The sequence below is a fragment of the Rhinoraja longicauda genome, chromosome 14, assembly GCF_053455715.1.
Source record: "Rhinoraja longicauda isolate Sanriku21f chromosome 14, sRhiLon1.1, whole genome shotgun sequence".
Lineage (NCBI taxonomy): Eukaryota > Metazoa > Chordata > Chondrichthyes > Rajiformes > Arhynchobatidae > Rhinoraja > Rhinoraja longicauda.
In genome coordinates, this window is record NC_135966.1 from 48,141,106 (window position 1) to 48,167,063 (window position 25,958).

Sequence of the window (25,958 nt, forward strand, 5' to 3'; positions counted from 1 at the left end):
GTGAACACTTAGGACTATTCCACTGCAGGAGCTGCAGGACTGAGTGCCCAGAAATCCCTATGGACACTGCAGGTTCAGGAAATCTGAAATGAAACGCTGGAGTTACTCTGCAGGTCAAGCGAAATTAGTTAAGAGAGAAACAGGGTTGATGTTTCAGGCTGATAACCTTTTGTCAGAACTGGTAAAATAATAACACAAGCACGTTTATTTGCATAGTGCAGGAGAGTTGGAAAGAACTAAGTGAATGCCAGTGGCAGGATGGGAACCAAGGCAATCCACATGAATGAATGAATGAATGAATGAATGAATGAATGAATGAATGAATAAGGTTATTGGCCAAGTATGCATACACAAGGAATGTGCCTTGGTGCTCCGCTCACAAATGACAACACAAACATACAGTTAACAATTAAGAATAAAGCATAAACACATCAAAACAATAATGATACACCATTACGGTCTAAACATGTGGGTGAAAATAAACCAGAGCAAAACAGAGACTACAGACTTTAGTTATTGAGTACTGCTCGTGGAAAAAAGCTGTTTTTATGTCTGGCTGTGGCTGCTTTGACAGTCTGGAGTCGCCTTCCAGAAGGAAGTGCTTCAAAGAGTTTGTGGCCAGGGTGAGAGGAGTCAGAGATGATCTTGCCCGCTCGCTTCCTGGCCCTTGCAGTGTACAGTTCGTCAATGGGGGGAAGGTTGCAGCCAACAACCTTCTCGGCTGATCGAACGATCCGTTGCAGCCTCCGGATGTCGTGCTTGGTGGCTGAGCCAAACCAGACCATGATGGAGAAGGTGAGGACGGACTCAATGATAGCAGTATAGAATTGGACCATCATTGCCTGTGGCAGATTGTGTTTCCTCAGTTGCCGCTGGAAGTACATCCTCTGTTGGGCCTTTTTGACTGTGGAGTCGATGGTGGCCCCCCATTTAAGGTCCCTGGAGATGATGGTTCCAAGGAACTTAAATGACTCCACAGATGTGACAGTGGTGTTGTTGATGGTGAGTGGGGGGAGGGGAGGGGGATCTCTTCGAAAGTCTACAATTAGTTCCACTGTCTTGAGAGCATTGAGCTCCAGGTTGTTGCGATGGCACCAGGACGCCAGCTGTGTCACTTCCCGTCTGTAGGCAGATTCCTCCCCATCCTGGATCAGTCCAATGAGGGTTGTGTCATCCGCAAACTTGAGGAGCTTGACAGAGGAGTCTGTGGAGGTGCAGTCATTGGTGTAGAGAGAGTAAAGAAGAGGGGAGAGTACGCAGCCTTGCGGTGCTCCTATGCTGAGGGTCTGCGGGTCCGAGATGTGCTTTCCCAGCCTCACATGCTGCTTCCTGTCTGTCAGGAAGTTGATGATCCACTGACAGAGGGGTTCAGGCACAGTCAGCTGGGAGAGTTTGTAGTGTAGTAGCTCTGGCACAATGGTGTTAAATGCAGAGCTAAAGTCCACAAACAAAATCCTGGCATAGGTCCCCTTGTGGTCTAGGTGCTGGAGGATGAAGTGCAGGCCTAGGTTGGCTGCGTCATCCACCGATCTATTGGCCCTGTATGCAAACTGCAGGGGGTCCAGCAGGGGGTTTGTGATGTTTTTCAGCTGGGCCAGCACAAGCCTTTCAAAGGTCTTGGTGTTGGTGTGACTAAGATGGGCTAGTCACAACACCGTGTGTAGATCATTGCTCCTCGTGCCCCTTTTAAATACTTTCTCCCTCTGCCGCTGCGACACCCTGCTGCCTTTAGGATACCACTCACTTCTTCCTGCCCCTTCTCTGTGCCCGACCTGGATTCACATCCATTTCTCCACTCTTCCTCCCCTTCCACCTACATTCCTTCATTTTGGCTCCCAATTCCCAACTCTTCTCTCCTTTTCTCACACCTTTTGTAATTTCATCTCTGGCCTTTGTCCAACCATCTGCCTTTCAACCCCCCCCCCCCCCCCCCCCCCCCCCACTTGTGCCACCTGTCACTTTCCTGTTTGCCCAGCTATTTTCCAACAAACCACAATCAAGGAAGTCTGAGGAAGGGTTCTGACCTGAAACATCACCTATCGATGATCTCCAGAGAAGCTGCCTGGCCCATTGGGTTACTCCAGCATTCTGCACTTTTTTTTGTTGTAAACCAACCTCCGCAGTTCCTTGTTTTAACATCCTACTCAATCCTTGCTTTTTTAAAATGCATGTCACTTCTGTCCCTCAGAATGTCCTCCAGTAAATAACCCACAGCTGATGTGAAGCTCACAGGTCTGCATTTCCCAGGTTTTTCATGCTGCTTTTCTTAAATAGAAGCACAAGGTTAACCACCCTTCAGTCTTCTGGCATCTCACCCAAGGCTGTCAATGATACAGATATCACGGCCAGTGACTCCATCATTTCTTCCCGAGCTTACCACAATGTCCAAGGAAACTCTTGATCAGGTCCTGGGAATTTATCTACCTTCAGATCTCCAGCACCTTTTCTTCTGTAATCTCTCTTCAAGGTGTTACTAAAACCGTCCCTGAATTCCCCAACATCCATGTCTTTCTGCACGCTAAATACAGACAAGAAATATTCATTTACCACTTTGTTCAACTCCTGTGCTTCCACATAGAGACAACCTAATGGAACAAAGTGCTGGAGTATCTCAGCAGGACAGGCAGCATCTCTGGAGAGAAGGAATGGGTGACGTTTCGGGTCGAACACCCTTCTTCAGGCTGAGTGTCGGGGGAAAGGGAAACGAGAGATATAGACAGTGGTGTAGAGAGATATAGAACAAACGAATGAAAGATACGCAGAAAAATAATGATGATAAAGGAAACAGGCCATTGTTAGCTGTTTGTTAGGTGAGAACGAGAAGCTGGTGCGACTTGGGTGGGGGAGGGATGGAGAGAGAGGGAATGCAGGGGAATAGCCTCACTCTGACAATGGAGGAGGCCGAGGACAGAATGGTCAGTGTGGGAATGAGAAGGGGAACTAAAGTGTTTGGCAACCGGGAGATCAGGTAGGTCCAGGCAGACTGAGATGAAGGAATTCAGCGAAACGATCACCCAGTCTACGTTTGGTCTCGCCGAAGTATGAGTCCACATCTTGATATCATATCATATCATATATATACAGCCGGAAACAGGTCTTTTCGGCCCACCAAGTCCGTGCCGCCCAGCGATCCCCGTACATTAACACTATCCTACACCCACTAGGGACAATTTTTACATTTACCCAGCCAATTAACCTACATACCTGTACGTCTTTGGAGTGTGGGAGGAAACCGAAGATCTCGGAGAAAACCCACGCAGGTCACGGGGTGAACGTACAAATTCCTTACAGTGCAGCACCCGTAGTCAGGATCGAACCTGAGTCTCCGGCGCTGCATTCGCTGTAAAGCAGCAACTCTACCGCTGCGCTACCGTGCCGCCCTTTAAATCTTTAAATCTATTTTCTCCCGACTTACTCTTTTGCCCTTCATATACTTGTAAAATATCTTTGGATTCTCCTTTATCCGATCTGCCAAAGCTATTTCATGCCCCTTTTTGCCTTGCTAGTTTTCCTTTAAGTGTACCCCTCTCCCCCTGTGCTCCAATATCTGATCCCAGATACTTGATATATATCTCCTTTCTTGTCTTGACCAGATTTCCCCACTCCTACCAGCCATGCCCCAGTTCACAACACAGTTCACAGAAACACACAGACACCTTGGGCCACCACGTTACTTTAGCAAAAATTTTATTGTTAAATAATACAATATATTAAGTTAAATAAAATAAATTAGAACAAAATATTTCACATCTTTGTTTAAAAGTATAACCATTTAACATGTTCCAAGAACTGACACAGTCTAATAGATTTCAGAAATAAATAAATATCATAGAAATTGAGGCATTTGTAACACGCCCTTCTTGATTATTTAAATCACCTGTACTCTTTTTAACGCCTTCATTATGAAAGCATGAGTCATTACCATAAAAACATGTGATAAATCCAAAATGACAGAACATATTTTGGAATTGCACACATGTGACAATTTTTTTTGTGGGGCAGCGCTATTTCCGATAGTTGTCCTGTGTTAGGTAGGAGGTCAAGCTGATATAATGACTGAGGAATGATGGGTAATTCCGCCACTTGCAAGAAGCTTTACCAGGATGAGCAAGAGATCATGCATTATCCATCCTGCTAAAGCATTGCCAAACCACTGCCTGATACAATCCTTTGTGCACTGGAGGGTCGTAAACAATAAAGGTTCTGACATAATGCAATATCTTACATTTTCCATACAAGTCAAGACCTGTGCAGGTTGTGTTCCCCTGGGTCATTTATCAAGGGGCAATGACAACTGAAGTTCATGAAAGAGATATTAGTTATGACTAAATACCATGCATGATCAAGTGAGGCTAAATGTATCTCTATCCAACCAGTAGAAGGTATTTATTCACAAAATGCTGGAGTAACTCAGCAGGTCAGGCAGCATCTCAGGAGAGAAGGAATGGGCGACGTTTCGGGTCGAGACCCTTCTTCAGACTGATGTCAAGGGGGCAGGACAAAGGAAGGATATAGGTGGAGACAGGAAGACAGTGGGAGATCTGGGAAGGGGGAGGGGAAGAGAGGGACAGAGGAACTATCTAAAGTTGGAGAAGTCAATGTTCATACCACTGGGCTGCAACCAGTAACTAATTCTGGAAGATGTACGCATATTTTACATGGGTTGGTTCCATTGCATGGAACAAATATCAAGTTGGCTCTTTGTGTTGAATCTAATATTTACCAACAGATGAGGATATCAGATATTTTGTAAGTTCATTTTAAAAATAAGTATCTCTTATCAGCTAGGCTTTGGGAAGGTGGATATAATAGAGCAGGTTACCAGGTTGTATTCCGGGATGATTGAAAATCAGGCACACTGAGTGGGATTGGGCATAAACCAGACAAGGTAAGGAATAGGGATGTCCCTGAAGGGATGTTACTTTAGCTCTCGGATGAAAAATGTACTTTGTCATAAACCAGAGATTTATTTTCCAGATTGTGTAATATTGGAGTTTGAAGCCACAGCCTGCTGAATTATTAGGACACTCTTTTGGATCAGTCAGTCGACACCACTGCCATATTTATACACTTCATGGGACTTCATACCCACATGGACTGTTCAAAGATCAAATCACCGCTGAAGAAAGTCCATAATAAATGTATAACAAGCCAATTACCCAATGCTCTTGAGAGACCAGATCTCTTCCATTAGAAGTTTTGAAGTGAAGAAAGAGAGGTTTCCTTAATGCTTGAATTAAACTGTGATTGCTATTGACCTTTCTAATTGCATCTCAACTGCATTATGTTTGGTTAAAATATTTGTTTTCAGTATAACAGTATATCAGTATAACAGTAATTAACCCAAATTGAGGATGTAAATTTATAATCTGATTCTGCTGCCTCACGCTGGTTTTGTCAATGGTTGCCATTATAGGTAGAATAGCTGCCTTCAGATTTGAGTTTAATTTTGCCTTTCCTCAAGCACCGACCGAAGCAGTGAAGAGTGACTGGGCCCTTGGCTGCATTCCTTCTCTCCCGATGTAGTATGTTCCTTCCCACTGCCCCTCGTCCCCTCCCTCCATCCTCCCAACCCAGACGCACTGATAATCATTTTTGCAAATCTACTTTACCCATTTAAGATTGAAAGACATTAAATTATTAAATACAATTGCAAAACAATTTCTCTCTGAATAAATTAATAATTAAATAAAAACTATCTATATTTGTTGCAATTTATTCCAATAAGGCACTTCCGGGCAGATGCCTAGCTTATTTGAAGAGTTTGGTCGATGGTAGTGTTCAGTCTCGCTGCGAAGTTTAACACATCAGACAGGAACACATTCAGACTTCCACGCTCTTAATTTCTTCCACTTTGTTTTTCTTTTCTGTGAAAAGAATGGTATGAAATATTAGCGAGGGTATGTATCCATGTGGACGGTATCGCAAAAAGCTGGAGTAACTCAGCGGGTCAGGCAGCATCTTGGAGAGAAGGAATGGGTGACGTTTCGGGTCGAGACCCTTCTGTTCAGTGTGTGTGTGTGAGAAAGTGAGTGTGGGAGACAGGGTAGGGAGAGAGAGAGAGAGAGAAAGATGGCAAAAGAGAGGGAGAGATATGGAAAGAAAGAGAGAGAAAGAGTGAGAGAGAGAGGGAGAGAGAAAGAAAGTAAAATAAAGACACTGAAGAAGGATCTCGACCCGAAATGTCACCCGTTCCTTCTCTCCAGAGATGCTGCCTGTCCCGCTGAGTTACTCCAGCACTTTGTGTCTATCTTCAGTTTTAACCAGCATCTGCAGTTCCTTTCCTCACAAAGAGATATTTGATCTCATCAAGGGTGTTAACTTGATGAGCACAATCTTCTTCTTTCACTCTCTCTTTTATGTTGTCACCATGGAGCACTACAGAGTAGGTCGAGAGAGCACCGTTTAGCATCCGATGTGTTGTTTTATTTTCAGAAAAAATATGTAAAGTGATTGAACTTAATTATTGGAGCATTCCATTGAACTACAGATTGTGCTCAACATTAGGAATATTGCAGTGGGAATAGATATCCCACCCCCAACCATTCAATGAGATCAAGGATGATCTGCATATTAACACCATCAGCTCACCTCAGCAACACTTTGATAACCCTGTCTAATGAAAGCTCTACCAAAAAATGACACAAGGTGCTGGGGTAATTCAGCACATCAGACAGCATCTTTGAATGACATGGATTGGTGATGATTCCAGTCATGGCCCTTGCATGTTTGGGGGTTGTGTGATCACCCAACCGAGCAGGAAAGTCAGAATCATCCAACCCCAATCCTACACCAATCCCATTTCATTTTTCCCCTTTTACTCAGCGACTCTCCCAAGATTTACCACCTTCCAGAAACTATGGGCCATTTACAGTGGCAATTCTCCTACCAACCCACCTGTTTTGGGAAGATGGGAGTAAACCGGAGCAACCATGGGGAACACAAGCAGTTACAGGAAGAATACACAAACTCCAAAGAGACAGCACTGTAATTCAGGTTGAACCCTGGAGCTTTGAGACAGCAAGCCTACTAACTATGCCTCTGCACGACCTGAGAGTGGACAGCAATTTTAAAGGTGAACTTTGAAGCTGTTCCTGCTTCACTCACTTACCTTTTGTGCCTTTTGCAGCTGGGTTCACTCCAGACGGAGTTGAAGAACAGCTCCTTGACCTGGACACAGATGTTGCCCATTTTTTTATATTGCTTGTGAGAGACCGAAAAGGTCATGCTGGACTTCTCGGTGGAGCAGCTAGTCCAATGGCGTTTGGAATCGCCGCACGGATCCAGTGTCTGCAACAGAAAGAAAAGCACCATGAGTTAGCGTTCACTGTACAGCATGGTAGAACCACACAGCTTCACATGGCATCAAATCACGAAGGAACGGATGAAGGTATCATGGTGTGGGTTCATTATTGCCACGTGTACCGAGTATACAGTGAAACATTTTGGTTTGCGTTCTCTCCAGGCTAATCACAACGTACATGAGTACACAGGTGGTGCAAAAGAGAAAATAAACCGTGTACAGAATATAATGTCACAGCCGCAGAGGAAGTGCAGATAATAAAAGAAAAGTGCGGGGGCTGGACAAGGTAGACTGGAGGATTGGGAATACATGGATTGCATGTAAGGGATCTGTTCAAGAGTCTGATAAAGGAGGGAAAGAATCTGTTTGTGAATATGGTGTACATGTTTTCAAGGTTTTTGCATTATCTGCCTGACAGGAAAGGGGAGAGGAGAGAATGATTTTAGTGGAGTCCGCAACTTAATCTGACAACATTATTCATTCAAATCAAGTTTTATTTTAGCCTCACTACTTATTGCAGGGAAAAAATAGCAGCTTTTGATGTTTAATATTCTTTGGTAATTTTATTTTGAGCTGATGAAAATATGCTAGTCCTTCACGAAATAATACGTCTACACAGCAGGGACGGACATACATGAACTAAAGTAAGTCGGCCAATTCATTACCACTGCTGCACTATCAATCTCAATTAATCTTTTCTTCCCTTATTGCCCTGCCAAGCGCTCAATTATAGTAATCTTGTTTGTTTATTCTCTCTGTATTTCTATCAAGGAAGCTCAATGGACTCAAGTCAAATTGGCTCAATTTGCAGTGTCCAATATTCTCACTTTATGGGAATACTTTGCCAGAAAATACTGAACACCAGGATTAAGATGGAGGCAAGCTGGAAAGGGTACAGAGAAGATTTACGAGGATGTTGTCAGGACTAGAGGGTGTGAGCTGCTGGGAGAGGTTGAGTAGGCTGGGACTCTATTCCTTGGAGCGTAGGAGGATGAGAAGGGATCTTATAGAGGCGTACAAAAATCATGAGAGGAATAGATCAGGTCGATGCACAGTCTCTTGCCCAGATTAGGTGAATCGAGGACCAGAGGGCGTAGGTTTAAGGTGAAGGGGAAAGATTTCGTAGGAATCTGAGGGGTAACTTTTTCACACAGAAGGTGGTGGGTGTACGGAACAAGCTGCCAGAGGAGGTGATTGAGGCTGGGACTATCCCAACATTTAAGTACCAGTTAGACAGATACATGGATAGGACAGGTTTGGAGGGATATGGACCAAACGCGCGGGCAGGTGGGACTAGTGTAGCTGGGACATGTTGGCCAGTGTGGGCAAGTTGGACCGAAGGGCCTGTTTCCACACTGTATCTATAAATGTATAACTGAAAGCTATGATTTGTCCATCAGGGTTATCCTTCTCATGAATTGGATGCGAGATAGGTTTCTGGTGGACAAATGAATAAATGTCATGGATCTGTGAAAGCAAAACCTTCAGTCATCTGGTGTTTTGATGATGTCATTGTGCATGTGTCTATTGCCATCTGGTGACCTTAAGAAGTATCACCCCATTGCACAGAAGCCACTGCTGTTTACATAGAAAGCAGAACAAGATGAATATCACTTATGTTCATAAGCCCAGGACACCCAAAAGGGCTTCCCACCAAGTGATGTTTTTTATTTCCACATTTAGTTCCTTAATACCAGAAACACAGCTGCCAATAACTGCTCTATAAATGTTCACTGTTTAAATGATGATTCAGCAATAATAATGGGCTCTGCTCATTGATCAAATAGCACTACAGTTCCTTTATGTAGAGCCATAATAACATGCCCTTCGGCCCAACTCATCCATGCCAACCAGAATGCTTGCCCCTGGCCCATGTACCTCTGGAGACCTATTCATGTCCTTCAGAAATGCTGGCTGACCCGTTGAATTACTCCAGAACTTTGCTGTTTGCTCAAGTGCAATTCCCTGTTTCTCTATATACCTCCAAACCTTTCCCTATCCACCTGGAGCTGTCCAAGCATCTTTTACATGCTCTACTTGAAGAATCAACTTGAGAAAGGTCTACATTTCTCCATGTTGATCTTCCTTACTTGCTGTGCTTTTCTCTTCGCAATCCATGTACCCACCACCCTCTGTGTAAACACGTTGCCCCTCAGGTTCCATTAAATCTTTCCCATCTCAAGTTATACATATGCCCTCTAGTTTCAGATTTCCCTTCCCTGATGTACAGATTGCTGCTATTTGCATTATCCATGCCCCTCATGATTTTACTGTGTGCAAGGTCAAGCCCTCAGACTCCTATGCTACAGGGGAAAAGGCCAGCCTTTCAGCCTCTCCTTATAACTCAAACCCAGTAATAATCTTGTAAATCTTGTTTGTAGCATTTACAACTTAATGACAGCCCTCTCACGGCAGGGCAACCAGGAATGTACACCATGCTCCAAACGTGGTCTAGTCAATGTCTTGTACAGCTGTAACTTAACGTACAATACCCTGATCAATGAAGGCAAAGATGCTAAATGCTTTAGACACCAGCTTGTCTACCTGGATCGCTATCTTCGGGGGCCTATGTACCTGCACCTTTTAATCTCTGTTCCGAAACACTCCCCAAAGCCCGACCATTTACTGTATAAGTCTTGCCCTACCTCAATGCAATGCTTGGTATTTATCTGAATTAAACTCCATCTGCTATTCCTTGACCCATCGGCCAAGTTGATGAAAATCCCATTGTAATCGTAGATAACCTTCTTCGCTGCCCAAAGCATTACCAGTTTTAGTATCATCCGCAAACGTACGAACCATGCCAGTGCATTCACATCCAAATGGTTGATGTAAATATCAAAAAACAATGGATCTAGAATCCATCCCTGCAGGGTACCAGCTGTGGCAGGCCTCCATTACAGAAAGCAACCCTCTACCACCACATGTAGGAAGGAACTGCAGACGCTGGTTTACACTGAAGATAGACACAAAATGCTGGAGTAACTCAGTGGGACAGGCAGCATGTCTGGGGAGAAGGGATGGGTGCCGTCCATTCCTTCTCTCTGGAGACACTGCCTCTACCGCCACCTTCTGTTTCTTACCTTCAACCAAAGTTGTATCCAATTGGCTAGCTTGCCAACAACATAATGGTTTGTGCGTTTAATTTTACCCTTGTATTACAGTAACCAGCAGACAGTGCTGTGCAGATGTGCACGAGCTAGTGTGTTGGGCTGCAACCTGAGCTTGTAAGTGAATGAAATGAGGAAAGTTGCAAGGTGTCTCCTTCTGATAGCTCCACTCTGGAGAGCAGACTAGGTTATCTTGGCCACACTCCCATGCAGTCCCAAGCTGCAGTCTATTGAATCAAATGTTACTGAGAGACTTGTACTTACTCAGGTGGCGGTAAATATTCCTTTACTAATTTTGCAAGTAAGAGCAGGGGGATCCTGGTCAACAATATTTCCTTGGGCAAAATCACTAAAGTGGGCTAGTTGGTCGTAATCACTTGGCAGTTGGAGGGAGATTAGCTGTAATGCCTTATTATATTATTTTAGAGATTGGAGTTAATTAGCTGTGGAACATATCTGGAGGAACCCAAGGCCACAATAATATAACTTTTCTCAAGAAGGGTCACGACCCAAAAGGTCACCAATCGTTGTCCTCCAAAGAGACAGCCTGATCTTCTGAGTTATTACGGTATTTTGTGTATTTCTTTGCAAACCAGCATCTGCAGTACCTTGTAAACATATCTCTGCTTATCGATGAAGGTCTGAGTAGTAAGGATGGTGATCTGTGGGGGTAAGCCTTTCACTCGGAGGGTGGTGAATATCTGGATCAGGTTGCCGGGGGAGGTGGTCGGGGCAGGTACAATTGCAGTGCTTCAAAGGCATTTGGGCAGGTAACTGGAATGCAGGAAAATGGAATTTGTGTGGATGGGTGTTGGAATCGGCATGGACATGGTGGGCTGAATGAGCCTCTTTGCTGTGCTGTATGAATCTGACATTCCAATGAAGTGGTAGCGTTTATTGTTACTGCACCTGTGTCGAGATCTGTCGCCGTTTTAACCTTTTGGGGCTCAGTTCAACATCAACCTTGAACAGCAGTGGGAAGTAGGAATGGGGGTTGTTCCAGGAATCTGGATATTGCCAGCTGACAGTGACTTCCGTCTTATGTTGTTGTTTCCGCACATGATGGGTCTTTAGTCCCTTCGGAGCAGCAGGTTTCACTGAAAAGGAAGTAAGACATGCCATGAGAATTGTGCCTCCCCTCCTTCAATACAAGACACTCATCAACAATGTTACTGGTGACCCACACAAGAAATACAATTAACTTTTAATAAGGGGTTAATCTCATTCCTTTGCAAATAAACAGCTGCTGTTACCTATTTGCCATCTCCCCACACATCCTGTCCAATTGTTGACTCTCATTAGAGCACGGTTCTTGATTCATTATCAAGTGTCTATTTTTATTAATCAGATGGGGCCGTGCAGGCTTTTTGGATATTGCTCATATTTTCTTATGGTAGAGAAGCAATCTATTCAGCTCAGCAAGTCTCAGAGAATTTCCGTCAGGTCCATTCCCCACTTATCCCTCTGTAACCTTTTATTCTCTCACACGCCCATCTAACCAATCCCATTTTTTCTACAAATCACCTACACACTAGTGGCATTCTGACTTATCAACCAGCATGCCCTTGGGGTGCAGGAGGAAAACTGACCATCTGGGAGAAGGCGATAATGTTACATTATGGCACCAGAGGTTAGGATCAGAGGTTAGGATCAAACCAGAGGTTAGGATCAAACTCAAATCATCTGGGCCTCTAATGAAGCAGAGCAATGCCATTGCCCCCATTGCTCCACCCTGAGAGTACATCATTGGACTAAATGTCTTCACTGCTGATATATATCTTCCAAAGGGGGGGTTAGACAGTATAGTCCGTGTTTGCCTCCACTTTATGCAAGGGCATCGATTGCAATCATAGCCCCACTAAATCGTGAGCAGTAATTAAACTGGCAGTATTCTGACCTGGTACAGCACACCACTAATCCTACAAACACCAATCTCCTCCAGGCCATGAGGCAGCATGCAATGATTGAGTTCGTCTGCCATGGCCCAGATTCAGCACAGCTTGCACACATATCACACCTTTAACACACTAAGAAATCCAAGGCTGCCACAGAAATGTTGCCATTTAGAACTTGGCAGCAACTTATATTTACGGATATTAGAACTGGTAACTGGAAGTGGAACAAATGAAGTGGTTCTTCAGCAACATTTTAAAGAGGGAGAGAGTGTTGGACTCACCAAGGTTTAGGGAGGATATTCCAAATCTAGAACTGATTATTTGAGTCCAGGATGTCATGGCCTGTTTTGGACCAGCATTAAAATGAATAGGCATCACCAAATATCAGGCACCTTTCATCAAAACATCGTGATAGCTCAATATTCTTATGTAAAACACTGAAGGAACCAATTTTGGACACATTTTACAGCTATATACTTACAAATATCTCTTATGTAGAAATGTTTTATGTGCTTTTCATATCGTTTGTTTGTAGCTGCCTCCACAGTGAATATAATCTGTCTGAACTCTTCAGCATATGGAGAAAAGGTGTCGTCTGTGCAAGTTGCTTGTACGGTACAACTCGCATTATGACATGGTGTAAAGACACAGTCCTTGGAGACCCCATTTCCACCTCTGTAACACAAAAGGAAAAGTAAATGCGTAAAAAATCCCAAAGTGGAAAATGTCCTCTTGACTCTATAAATCCATGCAGACATCACACATACTCCAGGGAAAAGTATACGATACCATCTCACCCCAAGGATGTCAAATGGAAAAAGTCACTCCAGTGTAGTAAAGGAGACTTTTATAAGACTGACATGGTCAGAAATAGGAATGGCTTTACCATAGATTGAGACTGTGAGCTATTTTTGTAATTAATTCTTGAATTGTGGACATCTCTGGTAAAGCCAGCAATTACGATCCAGTTTAGTTCCCATGAGCACATTCATCACATTCATTCATCATTCATCCTTCAAGCTGCAGTTCTGATACCTCGTCAATGTGGGCCAGACCAATAGACAATAGACAATAGACAATAGGTGCAGGAGGAGGCCATTCGGCCCTTCGAGCCAGCACCGCCATTCAATGTGATCATGGCTGATCATTCTCAATCAGTACCCCGTTCCTGCCTTCTCCCCATACCCCCTGACTCCGCTATCCTTAAGAGCTCTATCTAGCTCTCTCTTAAATGCATTCAGAGAATTGGCCTCCACTGCCTTCTGAGGCAGAGAATTCCACAGATTTACAACTCTCTGACTGAAAAAGTTTTTCCTCATCTCAGTTCTAAATGGCCTACCCCTTATTTTTAAACTGTGGCCCCTTGTTCTGGACTCCCCCAACATTGGGAACATGTTTCCTGCCTCTAACGTGTCTAACCCCTTAATAATCTTATACGTTTCGATAAGATCTCCTCTCATCCTTCTAAATTCCCGTGTATACAAGCCTAGTCGCTCCAGTCTTTCAACATATGACAGTCCCGCCATTCCGGGAATTAACCTAGTAAACCTACGCTGCACGCTCTGAATAGCAAGAATATCCTTCCTCAAATTTGGAGACCGAAACTGCACACAGTAATCCAGGTCTCACTAGGGCCCTGTACAACTGCAGACGGAGACATTCCCTGAAAGATATGTGTGAAATTCTTACATCAACCATCTTTGTACCATTGCCAAGATTGACAAAGATCAAGGCCAAAGATGAAGAGAGAAGATTTGCCTGATGTGTTTTGCATTCTGCTAATGATCTTTATGGTGACAAGTTATCATGTTTCTACATCATAGATGTTTAACTATGACACACAGGGACCTTCACAACTATGGATTGAACATCTCACCCCTAACAAAATTGGACTTAACCTCCCACCACTCAAGTGCAAGCACTTCCTGAGTTTGTTTGCTCAAAGTAGTCCTTTGATATCTTGGACCAGATTTTTGATTTGCATGTTCTAATGACTGGGATAAGGCACATTAGATGGTTCAGGAATTCACTTTCATTGCACTAACACACGGTGGAGGAATTTGAAGGGGCACTGTAATAGAACATAACTTAAGAAATAGGAACAGGAGCTGGCTTTCTGGCCCTTCGAGACTGCTCTGCATTCAGTAAGACCATGGCTGACCCTCAACCCAAGCCCAATTTTCCAGCACTATCCTCATAGTCCTGATTTCCCAAACATCTAAGCACCTTAATATACCCAATGATTACTAGGATATCCACTGTTTCTCCCCACACCTGGACTGGCCCCTAATCAATAACCAACGCTCAAATGGCATCACCCAGCGGAAAAACCTATTGAACAAAACATGGAAATGTTTGCTCCCTCTGCAGCAGTATCACTACAATAAAGCCACAGGGATGTCTTCATGTAAAACATTCTGCAATATTCATTAAGCAAGTAACATTATTAAAGCATTTCTTACTCTCTGTGAAATCTTGCTGAGAAGATGGCCTTTTCTCTTTCTGTCCAGAGACAGGTAAAGTTCTTGCCGAATTTCTCTGCGTAGCATGTGATGTAGTTTCCATTTTCCCCTATATGAATGGATACAACAAAATACGATGTTGATAGGATCCATTGCCAAGATGAATTGACAACTGCAGTAACATTATATTGTGCGACTATAATGATGTGGAAGGCAAAATAGATATCCTTTAGACTTTCGACTTTAAACTTTAGAGTTACAGCGCGGAAACAGGCCGATCGACCCATCGAGTTCATGACAACCAGCGAACTTCCTTCCCGCTGCTGTGAGACTGCACAACCAGCACTGCTCCCAGCAGACGAGTCAACAGTAACAGTTAAGAACACACAGAAAACTGATGACAATTTGTCCTTGCCTTTACTTTATTTATAATGAGTGCTCTCTTGCTATCCACTTTGCTGCTGTAACACTGTAAATTTCCCCGGTGTGGGACGAATAAAGGAATATATTATCACCCCATACACTAAAACTATTCTACGCACGAGGGACAATGCACAATTTTTGTTACCAAAGCTAATGAACCTACATACCTGTACATCTTTGGTGTGTGGGAAGAAACCGGAGCGCCTGGAGAAAGCCCATGTGCTCCCAGGGAGAACGTACAAACTCTGTACAGACAGCACCCGTGGTCAGAATGGAACCCGGGTGTCTGGCGCTGTAAGGCAGCAACTCTACCGCTGTGCCACTGTGCTGTCCTGTTAGCTCTTAACCTTCGGCGGTTACACTCTACCTGAGGGTATATTTTCATGTACATTTGTGTGCCTGTGTTGTATCAGCAGGTCAGCATCCTGCTCCACATATCTTACAGTCTCAGATGTTTCAACAAAGGGAGAACTCCTCTCAGCTCCCTGTCCTATCAGGTCTTTGGTGATAATAAAGAACCGTTTGGGTTCACCAATGCCGGGAACTCGTATCTGCTGTAAATGAATGAATGTCACAGGCGATGCCACATAAACTGCAGTGTGAAGTTGTAATTCTCTCACCTCTCAGTATTTTATCTGGCTGTCTCCCCACGTCTATCAGTAAGTAGTAGTGTTTTAGTAACTCAGCAGTGCTGTTGAGGTGACAGCTGTAGTTGCCTGCATCTGGCCTGTCAGTCACTTCCACATCGATGATGTCCTTGTGGGCATTCTTGGTGAGTGGCACTCCATCGAGACGCCAGTGGATGCCTCTCCGAAGCTGATCAGGGGTGGCGTTGCAGCTTAGTTGCACCAACTGATTGGCTTTATTTACAATAGTATCTGCGAAGGTAAGAGCGACATTTTAAAATAATATTTAAAAAATCCCTGAGTGGTTTGCATGTCATGTCAAACGTTGGCAGAATTCACATCAGTCCCTCAGCTCGTCTATTAACATTATTGTTAATATTGTGAATGGTCAGAAGTTTCCCAGCACAGAAAACTGGGGCTTTTGAGAGAAAGAACACATTAGTATTTAAATTGGGTCTTTTGTGACCTCAGGAAGTCCTTTGGTGTGTTCAACCCAACATCACGCTGGAAGGAGATTTTCCACATAAAGTCACGTGGAGAGGAAAGGGGTATTTTGCCTTACTCTGTACTGAGTGGTGGTTCAGCTTAATCTCCTCCTTTGTCAGAAAGTTATATGTACGGTCTTAGCTCACGACACGCGAGGACAATACTGCACAACAATGCTGACGCCACACTCCAGCGCCCCGCACGGTGGTTGGAAATGCTGTTATCCTGATGAAATGTTAATCTTGTGCTCTCTCTTCCCTCAGTTAATTATAAAAGATAAATCTGCACTACGAAGTAAGTGGTCGTCGGGCATTGTAGAAGTGCAATGCTCAGTATTGTGCCAAAATAAATCCTCAGAATAAATTTAATACGCCTTATCATTAATAACACTTCCACTGGTGGTTAGTTTACAATGTGCTAATTGGTCATTGTGTTTTTTAAAATACAAAACAATGGGTCTGTTATCAAAGTTAGATATGTTAAGTGTTTTTAACACTTGAAGCCACCTTCAGGTGATTGAAGTGAATTGATCAGTGAGCGTTGCTTAAGGTGTCCCATACATCCCAGGCTTTTTCTGTAACTGTAATGCTACAACGATACATTTTGCCTTTAGTATTGTTCTATTTGCACTACCTGTTGTACTTATGTAAGGCTTGATTGTACAGTATAATTTGACTATATCGCACACAAACAAAGGATTTCAATGTATCTTGCTCCAATAACAAACCAATACCAATACTTTGTGAAATCATTTCTCTGACTCTTCACTTAACACCCTTCTTTCCATTTGTAGTTTTGTCTGCCTCTCATTCTCTCTTTTTTTCCCTTTCACTCTATCCTTCAATTCCCACTTTTTCTTTTTTCTTCTCTGCTCACGTTGCCCAGTTTCTCCCTCGCCTTCTCTAGCGCTATGAAAAAGCCTTCTGTTCACAAAATGCTGGAGTAACTCAGCAGGTCAGGCAGCATCTCGGGAGAGAAGGAATGGGTGACGTTTCGGGACAAGACCCTTCTTCAGACTGATGTCAGGGGGGCGGGACAAAGGAAGGATATAGGTGGAGACAGGAAGATAGAGGGAGAACTGGGAAGGGGGAGGGGAAGAGAGGGACAGAGGAACTATCTAAAGTTGGAGAAGTCGATGTTCATACCACTGGGCTGCAAGCTGCCCAGGCGAAATATGAGGTGCTGTTCCACCAATTTCCAGTGGGCCTCACTATGGCACTGGAGGAGGCAGCATCTGGATTTGTACCAGCATCTGCAGTTATTTTCTTAAAAAGCCTTCTGTGGTCCTCAACCAAGACCCTCACAGGCGGCAGAGAACACAGATATGACTCCCAGTCCATGCAAGAGTATTTTTCACAGTGCCAACATTTGGGAGACCACTTGCACATTCTGAGAGTGTACCCAGGCCGAGCTGTACAGCAGGCAGTGCTGCCATTTCAAAGTTCCATGGGCTTGGTTTCGATCCAGACCTTTGGTGCTGTCTGCGTGCAGTTAGCACAAGACCGCATTGGTCTTCTTCAGGTGCTCTGGTTTCCTCCTGCATCCAAAGGCATGCAGGTAGGTTAATTGATGACAGCAACGTGCTTCTTATTTAGCTGGTCAGGATGGGGAGTGGGAGGGGAGCAGGGAGTTGAATGGGTGTGGGAGAGTGAATAGGTTATAAAAATATAAGTGAGGGAATGGGATTGATGGAATTCTGCCGAGAGCTGGCATAGACTGGTCGGACCAAATGGTCACCTTGTATATTGAGAAGAATATGAAATCTGCAAGAAAGTTATACAAGACAGAACTTCTGGGCATGCAGTGGAGAGTTGTAGGCAATGTACATGCTGTTACTTTATAATATCTGACAGAGCCCCCTATGGTCCAGGACTGCTGCAAGCAAGCCCTCCTTTACTTCGATAGATAGGTCTGAAGAAGGGTCTCGACACCTATTCCTTTTCTCCAGAAATGCTGTCTGACCCGCTGAGTTACTCCAGCTTTTTGTGCCGGCCCTCCTTTACTTCAATCTGTTGAAAGCAATGATGGTGACAATGCAAAGAGATGGTACTTACACTTCTCTTCGAAGGCCATTCTCACTGTTGCAATCAGCGACGAGAACCACAAACAGAGCAGTAAACGGCCAATCATCTGTCAGAGAAGGAACAAGACGGAAGTCAGAAGACTGACATAGAAAAAAATATGCTTTCAGAACACAATAAAGCTGCAGGGAAGCTGCCAGTGTGCATTGATTGATAATCCTCCTTGGAGGTTGCAAAGTTCTAGGTTCTTTCATTCTGATTTGATTCATGCTGAAAGGAAAAGAGTAAGAACGATCCTGGTTTCTTATTGCACTTTCACAATCACAAGATGCCTCAAAGCACTTCACTGCAGAAGGAGGATCTTGGAAATGTAGTCACTTGTTATGTCAGAAACCTTCCTCACCTTTCCCTTTCCCTCATGTGTGGACTGTGAAAGGCATTTGTTTCAAATGCTGTGCTTTCCTATTCATTCTTAGCATTTAAACAAGTCAGTAAAGTTAAAATCTCCCCACAATACGATAATTGTGAGAAATGAACGCTCTTTTTATTTCAATATCTCTCAAATAAAATCAATATAATATTTTGCAGTGCAGAGATGAACTTCCGTCATTCTGTTTGAAATAATTTGTTTCATTTGGCAAATGTCCCTGGCAAAAAGTGCAAGACTTCTCCTTCATTATTGCAATGTAAATTCACTTTGCAAAGCATGATGTAGCCTGTCATGCCAAGCTCTGAAGAAGGGTCTCGACCCAAAATGTCACCCATTCCTTCTCTCCAGAGATGTCGCCTGTCCCGCTGAGTTACTCCAGCATTTGTGTCTATCTTCTCTGAACTGGTGAGCTGGAATCAGAGGACTAGTATCGCACGTATCCCACCATATGGGTGAAATGAGAATCTCACTTCGACAATCCAAATGCAGAATGCTTTTATTCATTAATAGTGACCAACCAAGTAGAATTTCATAAAGGCCAGTCATTTATGTTTAAATACTCTATTGTCTTTCCTACATAGTGTGACATGCACAAACATTTGAAAATGTTATATTACTATGCAAGGTTTATAACTGGGCAAGAATCATGGTGATGTTGCAAGGGTACACAGTTTCCAGGATGTTGGCTATCATCATTCACAGGAAGGGTCTCACTAGATAGACACAAAAGCTAGAGAAACTCAGCGGGTCAGACAGCATCTCTGGAGAAAAGGAATTGGCGACATTTTGGGTCGAGACCCTTCTTTAGACCGGAAAGGTCACCTATTCCTTTTCTCCAGAAATGCTGAATTACTCCAGCTTTTTGTGCCTATCTTCAGTTTAAACCAGCATCTGCAGTGCCAGTAGATCAATCCCCTAGGCGGATTAGTGCCTTCCTGCACAAGGGTCTCACTAGGTCAGGCTTCCTCTGATTAACCCAAGTAACAGAGGACTTGGTGCAATATCAATGGTAGAAAGATGCTGAAAGGTCTCATCCATGAGAGGGAAACTGGCAGTGGTGCAGTGGTGGAACAAGTTGAACTGCTTCCTCGCCACTCTCGATATCCACACACAGTCCTAACATGTGCTGTCTGTGATCGTGCGGGAAGGAACTGCAGATGCTGGTTTAAACTGAAGATTGAAAGTCGGAAGAAGGGTCTCGACCCAAAACGTCACCTATTCACTCTCTCCAGAGATGCTGCCTGTCCCGCTGCGTTACTCCAGCATTTTGTGTCTATCTGCGATCGCGTTGGGTTATTCCAGATGCTCTTGTTTCCTCCCACATCTCAAAGGCTGATAGGCTACTTGGCCACCATAAATCACCCGATATGGGCAGTAGGATTAATGGGGGGGGGGGGTCTAAGAAGAATAAGCTCCAGGGAAAATGAGTAGGACAGATGATTGCTTTGTGTGCTATCACAGAGCAGATGGGCAGAATGTTCCCCTTCCATGTCATATGTAAAATAAATGGAGCTGTAGAACATGCATTCACCTTTCATGCAAAAGATGTTCTGCTTTTAGTTCAGTCCTCTTGCAATCCCAACCGCTTCAGTCCCAACTGTTCCCTCATTCCACAATCCATTCTAATACATATTTTCAAACTCAACTTCAATATCCTTCATGTTGAGAGCAATTTGTTTAACGCACAGGGTGATAAATTCTACTTTATTTATTATTATTGAGACAGTGGTTCCACAAGGCTCAACCTACATCTTAAAGTTTTACATGCTCTTTCAAATTCAATGAGACCAAAGTGTAAAATGTTAGAAACGAAACAAGTTTTAAGTCACAAAGAACAGGAGGAGGGGGCAAAGAAAAAGTATTGGTGGAGCCCGGGGGTATTGGTCAATTTAAGTACTGACTGAAATAAGGCGTTAAAGTTATCAAAAAGAAAAACAGAAGGAAAATCTCAAGAAAGTGTAAATAGGTGAAGATGAATGAAATCTGAAACACCAGGAGAAAGCTCAATTGTAGACTGGAGTGGCTGCTTACCTGAAATGATTGAATTGGTATGTGTGGATTCTAAATGTGAGTGAGTGGCGGAATTTGGACGGAGTTGATCATATGGAGAGAGTAAATAGAATCACCGTAAATGTGTACTCGATGGTCAAAATGAACGTGGTGGTCTCGGGCTTATTTTTGTCCTCTGTGTCAATATGACTCTTCGAGAACAATATGACTTTACGAGAACAAATCTGGAATGTGATACCCAGGTGGAAACTTATTTTGAAGAACTTCCAGCTTGGGATTCCGTGGACTGCTATTAATTGAACTTTTGTTATTTCTGTTTGTCCGCAATCATTTATCTGCAGATAGTCACAAAAAGCTGGAGTAACTCAGCGGGACAGGCAGCGTCTCTGTAGAGAAGGAATGGGTGAAGTTTCACCCCTTCCTTCTCTACAGAGACGTTGCCTGTCCCGCTGAGTTACTCCAGCATTTTGTGTCTATCTTCGGTTTAAATCAACATCTGCAGTTCCTTCCTACACATTAAGTCCTGAGGGTTGTACTGTGCCATTAAATAGCCATTTAATGGTCCACGTGAAAGGCAGATTGTGGCCATACTATTGACACCGTCTTGCCCATTGATCCGGCAAATGATTGAGTTTTGCTCGTCGTCATAAAAGTCGCTCTAAGGTGGCAGATTGCATATTTCTACAGTTACATAATGAAATTAGGATTATCCAGACCACTGGGATACTTCCTGGGTCAGCATCTTTCATCACAACATAGCCCCACTTGACTCCACAAGCTTTTCTCGAATATTTCCCAGTTTGAATAAAGTGCACAGATTGGAAACATTCACTCTCTTTCTGCCTCTACTAACGCACAAGAAATCTGGACGCTCTATTTTTACATATGCCGGCCAGCGTCTGCGTTGTATATTTTGCTTCCCGATAGTCCCAAGCTACTGCAATGGCTAATAACTTCAAATAATGTGATATTCTGTCGTGTCAGCCTTCATTCTGACTTGGTCATGCACTTTACATCCACGCAGGGTCAAAATGCCCCCACGCCAGGTTAGCCTGCACACCCAGTGTGACAGCTACTTTGAACAGGGCAGATAAATGAGTGCCCGAAGAACACAGCGGGTCGGGCAGCATCTGCGGAGGGAATGCCCAGATGATAATCCGGGTCTTCAAACTGCTTCTTCAGGGTGTAAAGGGTTCTGACCCAGGCCGCTGCCTGTCCATTCCGTCCGCAGACGCAGCCTGATCCACTGAGTTGCTGACGATTCCGACACCTGCAGTTTCAGGGGCCACAGTTTAAGAATATGGGGCAGGCCATTTAGAACTGAGACGAGGAAAAACTTTTCCAGTCAGAGAGTTGTGAATCTGTGGAATTCTCTGCCTCAGATGGCAGTGGAGGCCAATTCTCTGAATGCATTCAAGAGAGAGCTAGATAGAGCTCTTAAGGATAGCGGAGTCAGGGGGTATGGGGAGAAGGCAGGAACGGGGTACTGATTGAGAATGATCAGCCATGATCACATTGAATGGCGGTGCTGGCTCGAAGGGCCGAATGGCCTCCTCCTGCGCCTATTGTCTATTGTCTTATGTCTCCACGAAGCTCTGGTCCACTCACAGCTCCGATGCATCGGGTAGACTAACCAGAGGTGGTGACACGATCTGAAAGGGACCTGTCTGGCCCATGTTAACGATAACGTGATGGAGTGGAGTCCTTGCTTTAGTTTGTTGATCGCTCTCAATCACATCAATGAGAACGTATGAACCAATTATTATAGTCCTGTAGTGTGTACGACCTTGCTAAATCCTTACAATATAATGGCCACTACTCTTCAAAGTTGGACACCGTTATGCGGGTCAATTATATCTATATATATATGTACATTCTATATAAATGCTGAATGAAGGCACATTCTATACATATACATGCTCTATCCTTCCTTCCTTCTCTCCTGAGATGCTGCCTGACCTGCTGAGTTACTCCAGCATTTTGTGAATAAATACCTTCGATTTGTACCAGTATCTGCAGTTATTTTCTTATACTATACAAATGCACATTCTCCATAGAGCAACATTCAACGAACGTCGCATTACAAAAATAGTAGACATCAATTTTCCCCATGCCAATGCCGTGCATGTTCTGGACAGACCGGTGGTGAAATCTATACCAATGTTGCAGTCACAAATCGCTTCTTTGCTCGTATTTAAAATCCCGAGTCGTGAGCAGGAATTTCGGCCAGGTTAAATGTTACTCTCAGCGCCCCAGTTTCTCTGTTCGTGTGCAAGCAAGGACTTGCAGGTGCAGTTTTTTTTTTAACAGAAAAGGACACGAAGTGCATGTGCAGTCCGAAGAATGGTCCCGACCCGAAACGACATCTGCCCATGTCCTCCAGAGATGCTGCCTGAGCACTTTGTGTCCGTTTCTCTCATCGTATTATTTTACATCCCTCCTTAAATAAAGCAGGGCTGGCCTCTGACAAAACCGGGCAGAACTTATGGGGAAAAGTAAAAGTATTGTGATATATCGCTAGTGACTTATTTGGAAAGGTTTTAGTTCACAGTCGTTTAGTTAACCCTGGGGTTAACGATGACAGTTTCAGAATGAGCACTCAGCATCGCATAGGCTAAACAGATCCACTGGAACCAGACCTTGCAACTCGACTTTAAAGATCGTGGATAATGGTGTACAGAGTCAACTTTAGACGAGCACTTTCCTTTGATTCCTTACACTCATTGCGACTTTAAAATATCCAGCCCATTCACCATCCGCCCCTAAAAACATGAAAACACGCTCTTACCTTACACAAGACCAATGCTTGTCATCTCCGACTTTAATATTGGAACTACCCGCCACTGCCCTTTATATACGTTTCTCACCAGAGCTTTTTACATATTCATGAGTAAGGGAATCCTAGAGGGAGTTACCGTACTGTGAACTCCGCAGGGATTTTACACACTATTTTATCTCTCGCCTATGCTTGTGTGTGTGTGTGTGTGTGTGTGTGTGTGTGTGTGTGTATCTGTGTGTGTAGGGGGTGTGTGTGTGTGTGTGTGTGGGGGGTGTGTGTGTGTGTGTGTATGTGTGTGTGTGTGGTGTGTGTGTGTGTGGGGGGGTTTGTGTGTGGGGGGTGTGTGGGGTGTGTGGGGGGGGGGGGTATGTGTGTGTGGGGGTGTATGTGTGTGTGGTGTGTGTGTGTGTGTGTGGTGTGTGTGTGTGTGGGTGTGCGTGTGTGGGGGGGGGAGGGGTGTGTGTGTGTGGGTGTGTGTGTGTGTGAGGGGTGTGTGTGTGAGGGGTGTGTGTGTGAGGGGTGTGTGTGTGTGGAGTGGGTGTGTGTGTGTGTGTGTGTGGGGTGTGTGTATGTGTGGGGGGGGGTTTGTGTGGGGTGGGTGTGTGTGTGTGTGTGTGTGTGTGTGTGTGTGGGGGGGGGTTGTGTGGGGTGTGTGTGTGTGGGTGTGTGTGGGTGTGTGGGGGGTGTGTGTGTGTGTGGGGGGTTGTGTGGGGTGTATGTGTGTGTGTGTGGGGTGTGTGTGTGTGTGTGTGGGGGGGGGGGGTTGTGTGGGGTGTGTGTGTGTGTGTGTGGGGGGGGGGGGTAGGTTTATCCTTCATTCGTCAACAAAATCAACGCACTAAACGTATGCAAACTCCGCAACAGGAACGTGTGACAGGTTGAAACATTGGGGCAAAATATTGACTCATCGAAATTCTTCTATCGAAATGTACTAATGAGCGAAATAGATTTTAAATATATATATATATATATATATAAACATAAAAACCTTGAACTTCTGAATTTAAAGGTATAAATAAATATGCCTGGAATTTTCACCAGGTGAACCTGCGGAGAGAGCGAACGTTGCCGTTCGAAGAGGTTTCATCTAATCTAATCTTTATCTTTTATAGACAATAGGTGCAGGAGGAGGCCATTCGGCCCTTCGAGCCAGCACCGCCATTCAATGTGATCATGGCTGATCATTCTTAATCAGTACCCCGTTCCTGCCTTCTCCCCGTACCCCCTGACTCCGTTATCCTTAAGAGCTCTATCTAGCTCTCTCTTGAAAGCATCCAGAGAATTGGCCTACACTGCCTTCTGAGGCAGAGAATTCCACAGATTTACAACTCTCTGGGTGAAAACGTTTTTCCTCATCTCCGTTCTAAATGGCCTACCCCTTAATCTTAAACTTTGGCCCCTTGTTCTGGACTCCCCCAACATTGGGAACATGTTTCCTGCCTCTAACATGTCCAACCCCTTAATAATCTTATACATTTCGATAAGATCCCCTCTCATCCTTCTGAATTCCAGTGTATACAAGCCTATTTTAAATGATAAACATTTCGTTTTTTCGTTGCCCTGCAATTAATTGCGGGTCAGGTCATTATATTTATAAACCAATACTGTATTTAACTTCCATTCAACATGTTTGAAACAACGTCCTCAGCCATCATCTTTATCTCATATTTCCCGATAGGACAAACAAACAAACACAGCAACATGTTGCTGACCATAATTCTCTCACCACGGATAGGTAAAACAATGAAATATTTGAAGTGACATTAATCCGTGAGAAAACCTAATATTCAACCAATCATGGTTGAAATAACCAACCAACCATCATTGAAACATACGAGTCAATATTAAAGGCTTATAACTAGCAACGCTTCAACTTTTTATGGAATAATAACAACATTTCAATATCCTTCTCCGTCCATCTATTTACTTTTAAAATTCGACGGGCATCACCAAAGAGTCTTTAAAATTATTTTCGAATATTAGTTCCAAATAAATTAGTTACAAATAACTCATCTAAACGAGTAAAATGTTTCCGTTATACTGACTTCGTTGTTCGGCGCTATTTACATTCATCAAACGCACAGCATTACAAGATTACACCAAATTGCATTAAATGTAATGATTTCAGTCCCATCGTGGACGAAGTCCTTTACCTTGTGCCTTGCAGTAGGGATACGTCCTTTCTCACTTCAGCTTGGACAAGCCAGAGTTTTTATGATGGATCTGGAGCGGAGGTGTTGTATGACGATATGAAAATGAAGAGTGACGCCTCTGGGGACACCCTTCTTCCCTTTCAACCTTTGCTGGTCCTGGCACTTTCTGTTAACTTTCCACAAGTCTTTTCCTTTTCCTTAATGAAGTACTGGGTCGAGAGAGGGCCAGAAACGAAACCGGTTGCCCACCCCCCCCCTGA